This window comes from Sapajus apella, unplaced genomic scaffold (assembly GCF_009761245.1).
Source record: "Sapajus apella isolate SASKATOON/1434 unplaced genomic scaffold, GSC_monkey_1.0 scaffold59, whole genome shotgun sequence".
NCBI classification, from domain to species: Eukaryota; Metazoa; Chordata; class Mammalia; order Primates; family Cebidae; genus Sapajus; species Sapajus apella.
This window is the reverse complement of record NW_022436999.1, coordinates 1,796,583-1,810,970: the sequence shown is the minus strand read 5'-3', so window position 1 is coordinate 1,810,970 and position 14,388 is coordinate 1,796,583. Positions and strand designations below refer to the sequence as shown.

At 38.1% G+C, this 14,388-nt stretch overlaps 1 protein-coding gene and 1 non-coding gene across 12 annotated transcripts in view; both read left to right on the top strand.

The window, feature by feature from the left end:
• Positions 1-14,388, top strand: part of SIPA1L1 (signal induced proliferation associated 1 like 1) — a 398,250-nt gene that overhangs the window by 50,336 nt on the left and 333,526 nt on the right. The window lies entirely within an intron of this gene.
• On the top strand, positions 13,626-13,696 carry LOC116528743. The gene has a single exon (XR_004259175.1). It is a non-coding gene; the product is annotated as a small nucleolar RNA SNORD56 (small nucleolar RNA).

The window sequence follows — 14,388 nt, the reverse complement described above, 5'->3', positions numbered from 1 at the left end:
ATAGTAGGATCTGACCCCAGACTAGTCCTGGAGAGTCCACTCTTGCTGTGTTATACTTTGGGAATTGTAGCAAAGCTGGATGGGGTTTCATTTATATAGAGTCTGGAATGGCCAAATGAATAATTTAATATATTGGAAGATATTTTACAAATGATTCTCTGTGAGGTTTTAAGCTCATTCTCTCATTTCTCTTAATATATCATGCTTTACTGCCTTTGAAATGGCTTTTCCACTGTGTTAGTTCATTCTTGTGTTGCTATAAATATCTGAGGCTGGGTAATTTATGAAGAAAAGAGGTGTAAAACTCATGGTTCGACAGGCTGTACAAGCATGGCACCACCATTTACTCAGCTTCTGGCGAGGGCCTCTGGAAGCTTACAATCATGATGAAAGGGAAAAGGAGAGGGATGAGCAGGGGTGGTAGGGGAAGACAGAGGGGGAAGGTGCCACACACTTTTAAACAATCAGATCTCGGGTGAACAAACTGGGCCAGAACTCACTCATCACCAAGGGGATAGTGCTAAGCCATCTTGAGGGATACGCCTCCATGATCTAGTACCTCCCACCAGACCCCACTGCCCACACTGAGGATCACATTTCAACAGGAGATTTGGAAGGCCTGACTATCCAAACCATATCACCCACTTTTCCTTGTGAATTTCTACTTATTCCTAATTTCTTTGCTCATTTATTACGTATTCTGTGTGGCTTTTTGAATCACCCAGGAGGAAGGGCCCTTCCGTGGGCTCTAGCGGCATTTTGCTTGTTCTTTTCATACAGCGTTTGTTAGGTAGCAGGGTCATTATGTGCTTGTTTTTTTCTCAGCCAGACTGCAAATTACTTGAATTCTGCCTGTGCATCCTTTTCATGTCCAATGTGTTAGGCACAGCATTATTGCTGAATAAAGATCAGATGAATCTCAGTGGAATGAAAGGGAGGGTGATGAATTTTCAGATGTCATGCTGACTTTTTTCTTTGCTTTCTTTGAGTTGCAGGTGTTCAAAATCCCTAGAGAAGAGAAAGTGATTTATGCTCTAATACTTTGGTTTCTGTGAGAATGAAGGAGAGAGGTTATTCTGGGTTTGTTTGGGGCCTGGGTTTGGAGCTTGGCCTTGAAGGCCTAACATTTGAGTTGGCAGAAGGGACGAGGCACACCCAGCAGAGAAAGCAGTATGAGTGGTGCACAGGAATGGGTTGAACATGAAACGACACCACCCGCCTTGAAACCGGAGCCTCTGCGCTTTCCTGCTACACCCGATAGAGCCTTTTATGGCACAGAGACTCTCTCAAAAGTCTGGATTTGTTTGTAGTCAGCCAGAAAGATGTATGGGCCAGCAAAACATTTGCCATGTTGTGGTTTGAATTTAAGGTAAGTTCCTAACACATGGAATATGAAATTCAAATGCTCAACATGCCATTTTTGGTGGTAAACTGCTATTGAAATATGGACCCATTTGGTTTAAATTAAACTCACTCTTTGGATATTCTCTAAAATCTTAAAACCACCAGTAACCTTACATTTAACTGGCATGTCTTCTGTAGTCAGCCTGACTCACGTTTCCTTTGACTGTCTCCTTCAGATCAGTAGGGACTTTCAGCATTGCTGTAATGGACCTGTGTTGTTTAATTCAGCTTTTTGCTCTCTATCTGGAAGCACTCTGGCTGTGATGTGGAGAGTGAAAGGTATTGAGGAGAGTCAGGGTTAATCAGACTTGTGGAGAGGACAGCGATAAAGGACTCTTGTAATAAAGGAGGATGTTAGAATCCAGGAGAGGGTGTCATTGTTAAGACAGATCTTTCAACAGTTGGAAACCTTTTAAAATATTTTTAAGGCACAACCCGGAGTACTAAAAAAATGATGCCTTGAAACTACCAATGCTCCAGATTAAAAGCTTTCTCCTTCAGAAGTTCAGATTAAAATTGGTCCTGTTCTCAGAAGTGCCCAGCAGGGTAGAGACAGTCTTCTTGAACATGTTCAAGGTCATAACTCACAATTTTACTGACTCTGATTGTTCTGGGGACCATGGGCCCTGCGTTTGGTGGAGTGAGGACTAAAGGGAAGTAGGTAGGTGTGGGTGTGGCCTCCATCCCAGAGTCTTCTCTTCAACAGTAGCTGGTTTTTAGTTTTTTGCTGCTGATTACTGAAGATTTTATTGCTATAGATGTTGAAATAAAAGCTCCATGAGGATAGGGACTTGGTTTTGTTCCCTAATAAAGCCTCAGGGTCTAGAATAACTCTGTCTAATAGATGTACACTGAGCCTTTATTATATTTAAGTATTTCTAGTTGCATTAAGAGAAAGTAAAAAGAAAGAATTGAATTTAATTTTAATAATATATTTTATCTAACCTGATTTATTTGAAATATCTCAACATATAAATATAAAAAATTATAGAGATACTTTCTTTTGTACATTCCTTTGTCTTCAGAATCTAGCATATATTTTATGCTTACCATATATCTCAGTTTGTACTAGTGCCATTTCAAATTCTTAATGGCCACGTGTGACTACTGCCTATCTTGTTGGATAGTGTGGTGACTATAAGTCAGGGTTCTTTAGAGGAACAGAACTAATAGGATAGATGTATATATAAAAGGGAGTTTGTTAAGGAGTATTGACTCACAAGATCACAAGATGTGGTCCCACAGTAAGCCGTCTGCAAGCTGAGGAGCAAGGAAGCCAGTCCAAGTCCCAAAGCTGAAGAACTTGGATTCCAATGTTGGAGAGCAGAAAGCATCCAGCATGGGAGAAAGATGGAGGCTGAGAGACTCAGCCAGTCTAGTCTTTTCACTGTTCTTCTGCTTGCTTTTATTTTGACTGTGTTGGCAGCTGATTAGATTGTGCCAATCCAGATTGAGGGTGGGTCTGCCTTTCCCAGCTCACTGACTCAAATGTGAATCTCCTTTGGCAATACCCTCCCAGATGCACCCAGAAACATTACTTTTCATTCTCCAATCCAATCAAGGTGACACTCAATATTAACCATCACAGTGACTATATCTGGTATATGGTAGATGCACAGTAAATAACTGTAAAATGAAGAAATGAAGAAACAAAGGGAGAAAGAAAGGGAAGGGAAGAAGAAAATGGCAAAATTTCAAAGATGAATAAACAGAGGAACACTGTTTTACTTGTTTTGGTGTCTGGCAGCTCCTGACTGGAAGATAACTGAGTGGTCGTTTTATTTTTAGTTTAAAATCATTTTCATATGTATTCTCTCATTGATACATACCTTCAGTACCGTTGATTTAGACAGATCAAGTTGATCTCCTGAGGATGTGTAAGGTTTAACCAGGATCCAAACTTGAGACTTTTGAGGCTCAGTCCAGTTCTTTCTTCTTATTACTGTGAATTTTCTTGTTAGTTTGTGTTAGGCTTGCCTATCTTCCCTATGAACAGCAGCTGGCTCTTAGTTGTGGATAGATATTAAAAGATAGATTGAGTAAATATTATTAATACAGTACTATTTAAAAATAGTTGACTAGGCCAGCTGTGCTGGTATGAGCTTATAGTCCCATCTCCTCAGGAGGCTGAGGTGGGAAGATCACTTGAGCACAGGAGTTCAAGGCTACAGTGAGTGATGATCATGCCACCCTGTCTAAGGAAAAAAAAGAAAAAAATGTTTAGCTAAAGTTTATATCTTAAAGTTTGTCTTTAATTCAGTAATCAAAGACATGATTACTGTAGCCAAGACAGTTGTGCATGTGGCTTCTGTAGGTGTTAACATAGGCTGTCTGAATAACAGAAGGCACATAAAAATTTATTAAATAAAAAGACTTTACGAAAAGGTATGCATACATATGTTTCAAACTATTCTTCTAGATAACCATTTCACCTCTGCAGAAGTTGTTCTCTAGCAGGAATGTGTTATGATTTCTGTTCTACACGTGGAGAATGTCTTTTATATAGAGGAAACTACTTAACCAGCATCATAACCCTTTGTTGCTTAAGTTACTGGATTTTGTGTCTTTCTTATTTCCGGAGCCATTTAAATGGTTGGTTTTGTTGTACTTAACATTTAAATAAAAACCTAAGGTAGATACTTTTGGTATTATTCAATTTGTTATGCTAAAGATGAATCCAAGTTAATTTCTAGAGTATCGGTATGATATAAAGACATTACATTTCATCTTCCTTTTGGACAAAAGCCGAGACAGATCACTCTGCAGAGCAAGGTTTGTTGTTAGTGGAGCTATCAGTGCACAGTATATACTTTACACAAAGTGTTCAAATATTTGAATTTGTGAGAAACAACTCTAGTGTTCAGAAAATGGCATTTATTGAGAAGAAGGCCTCAAATATGATTTTAAGTTTTCCCTAAGTCAGTAGATATTGCAGAATACTTTGTTCACTATTGCTCATTTTAGAATAATGTACCACAAGTTTGAAAAAGTAATGCAAAAATTATTCAATAAAAGATACAGACACAGGTTTTTGTCAAAGCAGAATCTACCACCTAGATTTTAATTGACCCAACTGCAAACCAAGAAGTTAAGTCTGATTTATCTTACGTATTTGGGAGATCATTCACAAGGGATTATCTGCAGAACCACATGAATATCATTATCTGCTGTATACATTAAGGATTTAAGAGTGCATAGTTTCTACACAGACTTTAGCTTTTCTTTTCATAGCCTGGGGAAATGCTCTGAATGCATCTAACTGAGAGTTTAACACAATTGAAGCTTACCCTTTCTATGTCAAATTCCAGACTCTAGAGGCACTCTTTTGGCCTGCACGTCACACATGCTCTTCTGTTTTAATAGGATAACTTAGAAACTGCATGGTAGGGAGTGAGAGGCTCGAGATATTTCCCTCAGAAGATAGTAGAAGCTTAAATACATGATTATATGAGTGACAGTCTGAAGGTCTCTGAAAGTGGTTCTCAGCCCTGGCTGAACATCAGTACCACCCGTGGAACTTTAGGATCTTAAAGCTGCCAAGATTGATTTATTTTAAAATCAAAGTCTCCCTAGTGCTACCTACATTTCAGCCAGAATTCTTATTCCTCATTGAAGAGCTTTCTGAGATTTCGATTCTGTAGTCATAATGTGTCATATGTATTTTTTACCACCTTACCTATTTATTAGCTTTTTAGTTTTTGTTGTTGTTTTGGTAGAGATAGGGTCTTACTATATTGCCCAGGCTGGTCTCGAACTCCTAAGCTCAAGCATTCCTCCTACCTTGGCCTCCCGAAGTGCTGGGATTATAAGCATGAGCCATTGTGTCTGACCTGTTTATTAGAATGGGCTTTTGATGAATCACCAAAGATTTGTCTGCATAATTTTTCAAAGATAGGAAGACTTCGTAAAATGTGAGATAGGGCTGGTTCCTCTGCAGGAAATCGTTAGGGGAATAGACCCCTAGGAGATGGGTAGTTAGTTGTAACTGGAGAGAAGAGGGACCAGTAGGTTAAAGCTTAGGGCTTTTAAGAGGAAAGAAAAAGGAGTTGTATAAGGAATCTGTCTAGGTGGCTCAGTGGGTAATGGGTTTAACTATCTGGAAACTGCATTCCTTCATAGTTTCCATGTTTTCCTATTGCCAACTTTGACTAGATAAGGAAGAGACTTGATTGATGATCATTGCTCAGAAAATCTCTTACTTCTGTGTGGATTTCTATTTTTAAGATAGTACCATTTGTAGGAAATCTGACATCTACTTAAAGTGGTAGTTTTTTCCACCACTTTTTTATATTTTATGTAGTCTTAGACATAGGAGCACACTTTAATCTCCCATTTCAGATTTCCTACAGATTGCAGGGGACAAGTGAGATGTTTCATGTTTAGGACTATTGAATATATTTTTCTTCATTTATTTGGTTGGTAATAGGCAGTGTTTTGTGGCATACTTCTCAACCTGTTAAATCAATTAGACTAAAGTGTGTGGAAATGCAGATAATGGGTCTTTGTGTTCCTCATGTTTAATAGGGACTTGTCATCAGAAACCCACGCTTTCCTCAGTCAGACATGCTGAGGGTCAGTGTGGTGCTGCGTTTCATCATCTGAAGGACCCAGAGGAGAGTAGGAAAGGGCGCCCCTGATATTCAGTGGTCAAGTGCACTCGCTGGTACTAGTTTCTGTTTTTCTAGTATTACCTATAAATATAAGTCCTTTCTCACATGTTGTCAAGATGGAAAAAAAGATTAGAGAGTAAATGCAATTTATGAAGGTGGGGGTAGGAGGATAATTTGTAATTTTCTTTGGGACTGACATTTCTTATCCAGCATTCCTTATGCTTACGCCATTCAAATAAAGTATGACAGTGAAAAAATGATCCAGAAACCTGTTTAATAAAACCTAAAGACTTAAAATGATACAGCTGTTGAGTTAAACAATCCAAATATTTTTCCCTCTGATTACAAAAATCTCAGAGAAAATTATAAAGTACAATAAAGCATAAAGAAGAAAATAAAAATCATCAGTAAGCTCACAACCCAGCAGCAACTACTATTAATATTTAAACTATTTTCTTTCAGGGTTTTTTGGAGGAAGAGGCAGGCGTACTCTTTTGTGTCCTGTTTACTAACTTAATATTTTAAGCATTTTTCTCATATACGTAACTGTTCTTCAAAAACAATTATTATTGTTTTTTTTGGTACCTAAATATTTTTCTTTAGTTTCAATGTTATTTAAAACACCATTCAGAAACCAGCACTTTGAGAGGCCCAGGCAGGTGGATTGGTTGAGCTCAGGAGTTTGAGACCAGCCTGGGCAACATGATGAAACCCTGTCTCTAGCAAAAAAAGAAGAAAAAGAAATTGAGCCATGCATAGTGGCGTGTGCCTATGGTCCCAGCTATTTGGGAGGCAGGAGTAGATCACTTGAGCCCATGAGGTGGAGGTTGCAGTGAGCTGAGATAGTGCCACTACACTCCAGCCTGGGTGACAGACTGAGACCCCATCTCAAAAAAACAAAAGCAAAAACAAAAACCTCACTATTCAGGAATCTGCTTACGTGTCCCTTCCTCCATGACACCTTTTCTCCGCAGAGGAAGTTAAAAAAATCTCCACTAGCCTTCTGTAGAATGTTGATTTTGTTGCTGGAATGACACTTAATATAGCTTGCTTCATGTAATTTTTTAATGTACCTAATTCTTCATCTGACATTTATTGAATCTTTCCTTTGGAATAGGTACTCTGCTAAGACTTCACAGGATAATGACAATGGAAGGGAAAATGAAAAAAAAAAAGCCAGCAAAAATTAGTTTTGTGCCTGCATTCAGTATTCTTAGTCTCTAGGCTGGGGATGTAGACATTACTTAAATAATCACACATATAAATGTTAAATTATAACTGTGATATGTGATTTGAAGGACAGGTAAATGGTGCTTATGAGACAGTTGATGTGACCAAGGATCAGGTGTTCTATTTGACCACAGATTTAAAATGATCCAGGTCCTGTACTTCTGTAAAGGTCAGTGCCAGTCAAAAAATAGCATGTTCTGCTCTGAGAATCTAATGTGCCTATGGTATGCTGCCATGGTTAGAGCACATGGGGGTTCTTTTTGTCTTCTTCTGACCAACTAGAATACATTCTAAAGAGAAACTCTCTAAGGAGAGTACATTTTAAGGAGAGAGGGAGACAGTTTCAGAAAGGCATTCAAGTGATGCCAGGTTAGGAGGACTATAGCAAGTGATTCTGAAGAAAGAAGGCACAGGGAGGACGTTGTGATTGTCCAATGTGCAGCAGTAGATCAAGGTGTACTGTACGGATTCTTGGGGGTGTGAGAAGTGAGACTGCTCTACTGGTTCCCTTTCCATTCTAAGATCCCTTGCTGTTAAGGTTTATCTGAAGCCGTTTGACATCAGGTGGGTACTAAGAGGACCCTAAGGATGATTTTCAGCCTATGTTCATTCAGATTTGGAGGAAGAGTATCCACCCATTCTCCTTGCCAATGACTCCGTCAGGTCTCACCTGTCCAAGCAAGGGGAAGTCAGAGAGGGTTGGGGAGCCAGAAAAGCTACAACTCCCGATACCCGTTATCTCCTGAGGACGGGCTTCTGTGCAGGCAGATGCTTCAGGAGTTCCCCATAATCTGTAGGATGAAAGCAGAGTGCCTTACCATGGCAGAGGCCCTCTGGATGTGGCTTGTGCCTTCCCTGCTGATTACTTTCTTCTCACTTGCCTGTCACCGAGCCTTGTTTGTTCTGGTGGTGGTGAAGTCCTTGCATAATGTGATTTCTTGCCTTTCAGTGCCGTTGCTGTTTTTTCTCCTTGAACATTCCTCTGAATTACTGAATAAATTCCTATTCTCCTTTCAGAACCAGCTTAAAAGTTAACTCTTTAGAGTTTTTCTGCTTTCCTCGAGTTACTTCATAACACATACCTCTGTTACAGTACTGTTGAAACTTTTTATTTAACTTGCTCCTCTAGACCATAAAATCCTTGAAGACAAGGACCATGTATTCTGTTTAACTTTTCAGTGCCTGCAAGCTCTCAATAAATGGCACATTCTGGGCATTCAGTAATTTTTGAATGAACGAATATAATTCTCATTTGCCTTACCATATTGATACTTTATTGTGGCTCTGGCTTTGGAATTCAACATCATGAGATATCATAAATACATAGTTAAACATACCATTTCATTGATTTGAACCTGTTAAGAGTGTAGGTGTGTACTTTTCTGGACTCCCTTATTAAATATTCCAGTAGAGAGAATGTCAATATATGGAGGGGCATTCCTAGTTTCTACAAGACCATGTTATATTTTGGATTGCTTTCTTTTAATAATACTCATTAAAAATTACCAAGTTACTATAATCATATTTTCAATAAGAAATACATCTTAGTTCTAAAAAGGATAAAATAATTTTGTAAAGAAATGATAGGCATTTACAGAAAGATGACATTAATATGCATTTGAGAGTGCAGGAAATCTGTGGTAAGAAATGTTCCAAATTAAATTAGGTGTACACTATGGGCAATTAAAGAACAGATTGTGTTCTGATATGGTGTGGAGCTCATAGTTTGCCAAAGCTGATTTATAAAATGTTATTGGACCATATTTATGCTAGCAGGACTTGCTTCAATAATAGCTTTGTGGCTGGGCATGGTGGCTCATGCCTGTAATCTCAGCATTTTGGAAGGCCAAGGCAGGAGGATCACATGAGGCCAGAAGTTCAAGACCAGCATGGGCAACATAGCAAAACCCAGTCTGTATCTTCCCCCAATTCTACCAAAAAAAAAAACTTTAGCCGGGATTGGTGGCATGTAACTGAAGTCCCAGCTACTTGGGAGGCTGAGATGGGAGGATCACTTAAGCTTATGAGGTCAAGACTACAGTGAGCCATGATCATGCCACTGCATTCCAAACTGGGTGACATAGCAAGACCCCATCTCTAAAAAATAATAATAATAATAATGGCTTTGTAGTTCAGTAACACCAGTGGTCTGGTTATCTGGGGCTGAGCAGATCCTGGAAAATCTGATATGCTTAAATAGATTTTTTTGAACATTGATATGTACTAGAAAGTCTCACTCTTTAACAAACAATAGGAAGTAAATTTTCAGGCAGACAAGTATTTGATAGTAGAATAAGCAAATCCTCTTCCTCGCTGGGTAGATTGCTAGGGCAGCATTGTTATCTTCAGAAAGCGTCTTGGGGTGTATGCCAGCAAGGGTGGAGGAAGGTGTTGAAGCTGATCAGGTGTGCCTACAATTGGAGCTCAAGACTTGCTACCCAAATTTTGTTCTTCATCACCTGCCAACATATCAGCCCAGACCTCTTCAGAGAGTTGTTCTACTGGGCACTCATCCTTTTTCTCATAGCTTCTGGCTGATTGTAATCAAAATAGGGTGTGTCTCCCTTGTTACCCTAAATAGTTTAAATTTCTCCATTCACCATTTAATGATACAGCATTAATTTCCAAATGTCCACTCATTAACTAGAACCCCCTGCTACTATTATTTTGTAGCTTACAAAATGGTTTGTTAAATGGTTTGAAATTATCAGAATATTATGTCACTGATCTCCTGTTCCATTTATGTATTATTTTCTAGACTTGATGAATGATACTCAGATCTTGTTCGTAAGAGAGAACTGTCTTGTGTGAGAAATGTTTCTGATGTGACCGTCTTCCTCTGTTCAGACCTATTCACCTATTCTCCAGTCTCTCCTGGTGTATACATCCATTGTAATGTTCTTTTCAAATCAACAGTGAATAAAATGAGCTCATCCAAAAACAAACTGTTTAACTGTGTATTTGAGTTTAGTGATTTGGAATCATGTTTGAATTAAGTATGTGTGAATTCCTATTGCAAAAAACATTGTAGACATACCTGAAGTTTATAGTTGAATAATGTGCCCACGGTACCATCTAAAGTTAAGGTAAACTTAAGGAGACCTGCTATTTACTTCACCTAATAGATAAGCAGTAAGAAGGAAGATAGTTAAAATAATTTATGTGGTTTGTTTTAATACCAATTCAAAAGAAGAAACTATATTAGAGCTTGTTAAAATATTCTTTTCATTGTTTCAATTATGGATAAAAAGTTTGGGTGTTATTGTCATGTTTAATAATGGGGCTGCATTATATAATATGATGCTATTGAAATAAGAGAGAAAATGTATAAAGGCATAATTACAGCCAAATGTGCAGTTATTTTGGTCTCTTAATTTGGAGAGGGCCCTTAGGAAATTTTTCTTAAAAAGAGTTTGTAATGATTCATAATTTCATCAGATCTACAAAATATGCTTCAAATATTTTCAAGAAAGAAGCTGTGACATAATAACAAAAAATATGCATAGTTTTGGCAAGTGTGAAATTGTCAGGCACAGAACATGTGGTGTTTTGTTTTTCACTGGACTGGCAGAGTCCAGTTTCCTTTTTGAGTTCTACATAAGCTCATACTATGACTGTTTATGCTGCTAACATAATGATAAGTAAGGTTTTGGGATTGATGGTTAAAAATGACTCAAAAGCTGGGTGTAGTGGCCATGCCTGTAATCCTAACATTTTGGGAGGATGAGGCAGAAAGATCACTTGAGACTAGGAGTGTCAGACAGCCAGGGCAACGTAGCAAGACCCTGTCTCTACAAAAAATAAAAAACAATTAGTCGGGTGCAGTGGGACTTGCCAGTAGCCCTAGATACTGGGGAGGCTGAGGTAGAAGGATCATTTGAGTCCAAGAATTTGAGACTGCAGTGAGCTATGATTGTGCTGCTGCGCTCCAGCCTGTGTGGCAGAGCAAGACACTGTCTCTTGAAAACTCAGGAGCCGGTCCACGCTAGGATTCCTTTCACTGAGACTCCTCTTGTGGACTTTATCTTTAAGACCAGGGCTGTGTCAGCACCATTGTTGTTTCCCTTGGCCCATATATGGAGGGATTTATATTTATTAAGTATTAAAACTATGCGCCAGGTACTTGCTAGAAACTCTGTATGTGTTATTTTAGTTAAGGCTTTTTACAACTTCAAGATTAAGGAATTAGTCTACATATTTCAGCCACAGAGTAGTAACTTGCCCCAGGGACACAGTAAGGATAAGTCTGAAACTTGGCTTCCCTTCCAGGTCTGGTAATGGAATTCATGCCTTTTACACTCTACTGTGATGTCCTGTGCTCCTTAGAGAAGGGAACATAGTGGCTTGGAGAACATTTCCTGTCCTCTCTTGCTTAAGATAACAAGATCTCCTTCTGTATGCATGATCCAGATTATTTAAAATAAAGTCCATCCTCTGTCATCTATCCATTTGTCCGTTAATGCATGCATCTAGTAAATATTTATTGAGGACTTACTCTGTACCAGGTGCTCTTCTAGATCCTGTGAATATGCTGGTTACCAAGCCTTCTTTGCTCTCTTGAAGTTATACCCAATTATCTAAAGACTCATTATATAGTGAGTTTGGGGTAAAGGGGAATGTCTGGGTTCTGAAATCAGTTGACTTGGGTTTCTTAGCCCAGTGCCGCACTTTTAGCAGACCCTCAAAATGTGTTAGTTTCTTTTGTCCCACTTCTTTTTTTTTAACCTAATTTTTATGCTCCTGGCCAACTGTTGTCCTCAGTTTGTTCATTTACTCTTGTACTTTGACTTGTTGACTTGGGTTTGTGTGTTTTTCTCAGTTCAGGATCAGTCTGTTAATCTTTAGAAACCAGCATGTTCTGCAAAGCAATTTTGGTCCAAGTCATCAACTGAGGTTGAATATTAGGAAGGTGGTATGGTAAAATTGGTGTAATTTTTTTTTGCTAAAATTTTTTTTGACTCTTATGTTAGGTATTAACCCTAAATTACATTGTGTATCTATAATTTTATATTGTTTTGAGTAGCATTGTTAATAGTTTACCATATGTTATATTATGCTACATGTGTCATTTAAAAACGTTTACTATATCTTAAAATGCCATGTAATGAGTTAATGCTAAAACTCATTAAGAGCATTAAAATTAGATTCTATTATAAAATTCATCGAGCAAATGGTATTCATTATGGAGACTCTTGAGTTCCATTTGTGGAATGTTTCTTCTGTAGAGTATCTCATATTTTTTGATAAATTATTTACTGACCTGTTTAAGGTAAACGAAATGGACAGATTTCAAAATACCCATTTAGAGCTGAGTCTTTTTCTAGGACTGGCCTCTGTGTGACTAACGGATGATTTCTGACTGTTGAATATAACTATTAATAACTTTAAAGGTCAGTCAAATGTTATCTTGCTAGAAATACTATTTTTGAGAATAGTGTGTTTATTTTATGATGGTGCAATTTCTTACTTTGGACAACAGTACTGCCATCTTCTCCAGTCCTTCAAGATAAGGATTTTAGTAGACTTCAATCCCATTTTTCTCTATCATGACATATAATAATTTTCTATATGTGGTCAGTTTTATCTCTTAAGTCTCTCTTACATTCATTACTTTCTTTATTCCCACTACCCTAGTTCAGTCTCCAGTCGTGTCTCACCTCAAAAATTGCAGCAATCATTCTCATTACTAGTATTTCTTTATTCAGTATCTTTCCTGTTTCAGGCTCCACAATACTATTAAAGTTTTTTTGGGGGGGGTCAGGGAATAAGGGGTGTGTGTGTGTGTGTGTGTGTGTGTGTGTACACATATATACAGGCACATATGGTTTTGATTGTGGCAATTTCTAATAAACCTTTTGGTAGCTGCTCACTGCCTGCAGACTAAGATAAGCTCCTGAGCAGGTCACTTAAAAACTTAATGGAATGGTTCCAGCCTTTCAGTGCCAATCCCTCAGTCTCTCTCCTTGTCCTTCTAGTTGGTTCCAGCAAAGAACTATTTTCTTTACGATTTGGTTGTTAGTGGAGGGGTGCTTTGTTAGTATTATTTGCCAAGTATGGTATTCAGACTTCCTTTTGTTCAGGAGGCTTTTAATCACAAAAGCCACTATTTCATCTTGTTTGTACATCTTATGTAAGCACACAGTGAGGCATTTTTAGCATCTCAGGTGGCAAGGTTTGTGTTCTACTTTTAATTGACCTTTATAAGATGTGACAAATTCCCGCATAGAGTTTCTTTTTTTTCTTGAGAGGTTGATAGCCTAACTGAAATTAAATAACTAAAACGTAATTGTATTTCTTTAGATTAATTTTTAGAGGTTATGTTCCAATTTAGGTATTATTTGAAAATTCTGAACTATTTTTGTACATAAAATTATGTTTTCACTGCAACGATGGCAGTACTTTTTGTCAACAGCAGTTTACCTAGTAAATGTTGATACTTTGGGTCTGAGTGGAACCAAGAAAGAATTGTAGTGTTTTCTTTTGCATTCATAAATACAGTACTCACTTCTACTTAATCTACCTGATAGAATTACCAGTCCTCCAAGTTTCATTCAGATGGATATATTCCCTGTATTTAAAAGTGGATATTCAACATTTCAGTGACTCCGATTGACATGCCTTGTGTAGTGAATAATTGACACTCTTGGGATGCCGAGATTTGATGGTCATCTTTATAATCTCATGATGATTGATAGCACACAAGTTCATGGATGCCAGAAATGATGTTGAAGTAGGCACCTGAGTTCCCTGGCTTTCTGAAGGGTGAGGCCAAAGCTAGATGACAGACACCAGGTGGATAGTAGGGCCAAAGTAGAACTTCATGTTCTTTTGCTGTCCTTGAAGTGGTACCTACTTATACTTTGTGTTGTTGCTGTTTTTACATATCCTTCCCTAGGAATTAGATTGTGAACTTTTCAAAAGGAAGGTCACGATCATCGTGATCTTTGGAGCTCCACAACTTTTTGCTCAGAACCTTATACCCAATAGACATTTCATACGTGTTTGCATTAAAGTAAATACATATTCTTAAGTAGTAATTGTACCTTAATTAAAATCTAACCTGTTTGGCTTGTGAGGGTGCAGATCTTAGCTTTCATTGAGGAGTGGCAAGTACAGCACTTATTTTTGAGAATAAGGAAACATA